The sequence below is a fragment of the Myodes glareolus genome, chromosome 22 (assembly GCF_982192425.1).
Source record: "Myodes glareolus chromosome 22, mMyoGla1.1, whole genome shotgun sequence".
In the NCBI taxonomy this organism is placed as follows: Eukaryota; Metazoa; Chordata; class Mammalia; order Rodentia; family Cricetidae; genus Myodes; species Myodes glareolus.
The window spans coordinates 16,102,267-16,106,511 of record NC_142047.1 but is presented as its reverse complement, the minus strand read 5'-3'; the positions used below and the strand labels follow the sequence as shown (position 1 = coordinate 16,106,511).

The 4,245-nt window shown below is 53.7% G+C and overlaps 1 pseudogene; it reads right to left on the bottom strand.

The window, feature by feature from the left end:
- Positions 1–2,427: 2,427 nt before the first annotated feature.
- Positions 2,428–2,529, bottom strand: LOC125396599 (5S ribosomal RNA; annotated as a pseudogene).
- Between the last annotated feature and the right edge of the window lie 1,716 nt (positions 2,530–4,245).

The following is a 4,245-nucleotide window of genomic DNA, read 5'->3' as shown; positions in this document are numbered from 1 at the left end:
AACTCACACTCTCCAGATGCAGATTCAAAAGTGTGTGGGCCCTGTGGGAGAAACAGCTGGCTTATATCTGTGGTTCTCAGCCAAGGCCCATCCCCATATTCCAAGGAGACGGGACTGTAGAAGGCCATAGCTCATGGCAGAGCATCTTAGGTGAAAGCCACCTAATCAAATATTTCAAGGATAATTGGCAAATTGGCTTTTCATAAGAGGGAAGTAATCTGAATTAAGTGCAATGAGTGAGCAGAGAGAAGCCTGTGGCCCTGGACTCTGGGCTCCATATCTGCATAAACAAATCAGTCCCTCGGACACATGCTCCCCCTCCTTTAACCCTGGATTGCAGATGCTCTGCCTGGGGAGTTTGGTCTGAGGGAATAAGGGTGCAAGCCTGGGTACCCACATCAGCCAGGGCAGGCAAAGGCTGGACTGAGGAAGTCCTGAAAGCTAACGGGCTCCTGCTCATTTGGGGCCATTAAACAAGCTGCCATCTGCCACATCACTGCCTCAAGATGAGACGTGAGGCATCCTTGTCTTCAAAGGCAGTTTTTAAAGAGAAGAAAAGTGGGAGAGAAGGCGGGGAAAGAGCATATCCTTCCCCGTGTCCTTTTGCCTCTGAGTTGGAGTCAGAGTCCTCACTATCTCATCAGCTGGTCTCCTTCCCTCAACTACAACGGGGTTCGCGAGCTTTTGATTTAAGCTGCGATGCAAAGCCCCAGTCATAGACATTCGTTTTCAGAAGATAATTGGGTGCGCCACGCCAGCTTGTTGGCCTGCTAGCCAGCTCTAATTGTTGGCTGGTAAATTGAAAGCATAGTGGGAGTAAATAGTTCTTCCAAAAGACATAAGTGAGAGCAAGTCGTGTTCCTGTTGGCTGAGGGGCCTGCCCTCTGTCCCCATCAGTGATATCTCTCTGCTGGAGTCGCAAATCCATCACCCACTTGAAGGAAGTGCAGGGTGGCGGGCATTTAAATTACTGTGCGTGGGTTAGAGTGAGGAGGCCTTGAGAGATGTTTCTGTTGGCTTCTTCCATGCCCCATCTCCTTTCTGAGAGGCCTGTGTCTTCATCTTTCCCCATCCTCTACAGTAATGGCCTCTATAGTAGTAGGTTAAGAAAAGAATGTTCTTCATTTTTTTTTCCCCCTGGGGTAGTGGCAGAGTTCACAAAAAGCAGACCATGGATGTAGTTGCTGCAGGCTAAACTTCCCTGTGCAGGGGGCAGTAGAGGGTTTCACACACTGGATGGGGATGTCACTGCCCTAATAGGGAGCCTGCCTGGCCTCATCCATTCTCCTGGGTCACCACCCTTTCTTTTGGAAAAGCTCCTTCTCCACTCTCAGCTTCTCTAGAGTGAGAGTCATGGTGGATCTTATGAGGATTCTCAAGAGTTCCTCATCCCATTTCTGTGGGAGCCATATACACACCAGCCCTTACCACTTGTCTTAGTCATATGACTGGTCTTGGCCAACAGAACACAGGTGATCCTGACTAGAACAGGTGTGAACAGAAGCTTTAAATGGATGGCCACCTTTATCTTCTGCCCTTTCTGGTTGTCTTCAGAGTGCTTTTAGCACACATTGAAAATATATGGCGGTTTCTCAGAAAGTTGTGAATCGATCTACCTCAAACCCCAGTTATCCCTTCCTGGGTATATGCCCAAAGGGCATTCCACCATGCTACAAGGGCACTTGCTCAGCTCTGTTCATAGAAGCTTTATTCATTAGAGCCAGAAACTGGAAGCAATCTAAAGCTCCCTCGACCCAGGAATGGATAAAGAAAATGTGGCAGATTTGCACAATGGAGTATTACTCAGCTGTTAAAAACGATATCAGGAAATTTAAGTGAGGTAACCCAGACCCAGAAAGGAAAGCGTGGTATGTAGTCGTTCATAAATGAATATTAGCTGTAAAGGAGAACCATGCTACAACCCACGTATCCAAAGAAGCTTGGTGGCAAGGAGGACTCAAGAAGGGGAATACACAAGCCTCACTGTGAAGGGGGGGGGGGGACACACGACATTGCCAGTGGAAGGGAGGGGCCTGGGACAGGGAAGGGGATAGAAACAGGAGGGATCAGGTGATGGAGGAGGAACAGCTTGTTCGTCCTGGCTGCCCAGAACCAAAATAACCATACAGAAACTGTATTAATTAAAACACTGCTTGGCCCATTAGCTCTAACTTCTTAACATGGAGGGAGAGAGTACTGAAAAAGACAACTGGAATCTGGTGGCATCTCTGGGGTAAGTTAGAAACCTTGAGCAATGGAAACTCCCAGGAATCTACACGGGTAGATTTGGAACCTTGTGAGAGGCGGGCCCTCTTTCCGGGGTGCAGATTGTCCTGGTGGTGTCCTGGTCTGGGCTGGCCCTTGGCCCGCGCGGCCTGCGGTCGCGAAGGCCAAAGGGGCCAAAAGGGGAGAAGACGGGAAAAAAAAAGCCTACAGCACCCGGTATTCCCAGTACTAACCAGGCCCGATCCTGCTTAGCTTCGGAGATCAGACGAGATCCGGCACATTCAGGGTGGTATGGCCGTAGACAGAGGCGGCTTGTCGCTGTGGCGCCAGAAGAGCCTGCTGCAGCACTGGCCTGTGCTCCTGCACGCCAGCCCGCCGGTCCCCACGCCCCCATGCCCCCACGCCCTCCCGAGTCCGAGACAGAGTCCGGACACACGGACAGACAGATGGACGAGCCCCTCCAATCCGCCCGCCAGCCAGCCAGCCTGCCAGCTAGGCCCTCCTTCCTCAGCCCTCTGCCCCGGCCCGGAGCCCGGGCTCCAGGGCCAGGAGCAGTGGCCTGCCCTACCCACCGACCTTGTCTCCCTTGTCTCCCTTGCCCCCCTTGTCTCCCTTGTCTCCCTTGCCCCCCTTGTCTCCCTTGTCTCCCGTTCCTCGTCGGGCACCCTCACCGCGCCCCAAAAGCTGGCTCCTCCCTTGCCCGCCCTCGGCCTCCCTCGGTGGGGAATCCACTGGTGCCGGCTTTGACAGGGCCTCACTGCCTTCCGGGGCAGGGGTCGGCTTTGGACCCCGACTCTCCCTCCACCTGGGAACTGTTGCCAGGTAGCCGGCCAGCTCCTTGCCTTTGGGCGGGTTAGAGCCCTCCTCTGTCGTCCCGCAGGCCACTTGTGTGCCCCTCTGGAGGAGGCGTGGGGGTTGTGTGGGGAGATGGACGCGCGGGTTGGGGGTGGGGGTGGTGGTGGGGGTGGGGTGGGACTGGGGTGGGGTGGCATGGGGTGGCATGAGGAGTTCGCGGGGGAGGTGCCCGAGTGGGGAAGGAATGCCAGGACCCCTGAAGGAAGCTAAGACTCGCACGGGAGAGGCTGTCTTGAGTGGCATGCAGCCCAGGCTTGCCTTGAACCCTGTTCAAGTGAGATCCTGGGCCAGCCACCATCGCCCTTGGCTCCCCAGCTCCACAGCTCCTCAGTTCCACGGGCAGGCCAGGGGCGGGGGGGGGGGGTGGGGGGGGGTGGATGGCACAGGAAATATGAGTGTGACCAACTGATGACTGGAACAGCTGAACAACCAACCCTGGGAGGGAGCCCATTCCTGGCATTGCCTGGAGGGCCTGGACCCAGAGGCAGGATGCCCCTGAGATGGAGGATAGAGCCAAACGGCAAAAACTAAAAACAGCAAAAACAAACCCTCAATGAAATGCTTTCTAATGATATTCTGCTATACTCATAGATTAATGTCCAATCCAACTGTCATCGGAGAGTCTTCACCCAGCAACTGATGGAAACAGCTGCAGAGGCCCACAGTCAAACAACAAACATTAAGTGGATCTCGGGGAATTCTGTGGAAGACAGGGAGGAAGGATTGTAGGACCCAGTGGTGTGAAGGTACCACAAGAAAACCAAAGAACCAACTAACCTAGGCTCATGGGGGGCCAAAGAGACTGAACCGCCAAGCAGGGAGCCTGCATGGGACCAACCTAGGCCCCCTGCATATATGGTAGTTGTGTACCTTGGTCTTTATGTGGGATTCCTAACAGTGGGAGCAGGGTCTGTCTCTGACTGTGTTGCCTTATTTGGGGACCCATGTCTCCTGGATTGGCTCATCCAGCCTGAATAGAAGGGGAGGTGTAGGCACTGGAACTTGATATACCATGGCTGACAAGTATTTGTGGGAGGCCCACCTGTATCTGAAGAGAAACAGTGGAGGAGGAGTGGATGGGGTGGAGGGAGAAACTGGGAAGGGGAAGGGAAACTTTGATTGGGATATAAAAACAAAGCAAATGACTGAATGAACAAAGAGAGG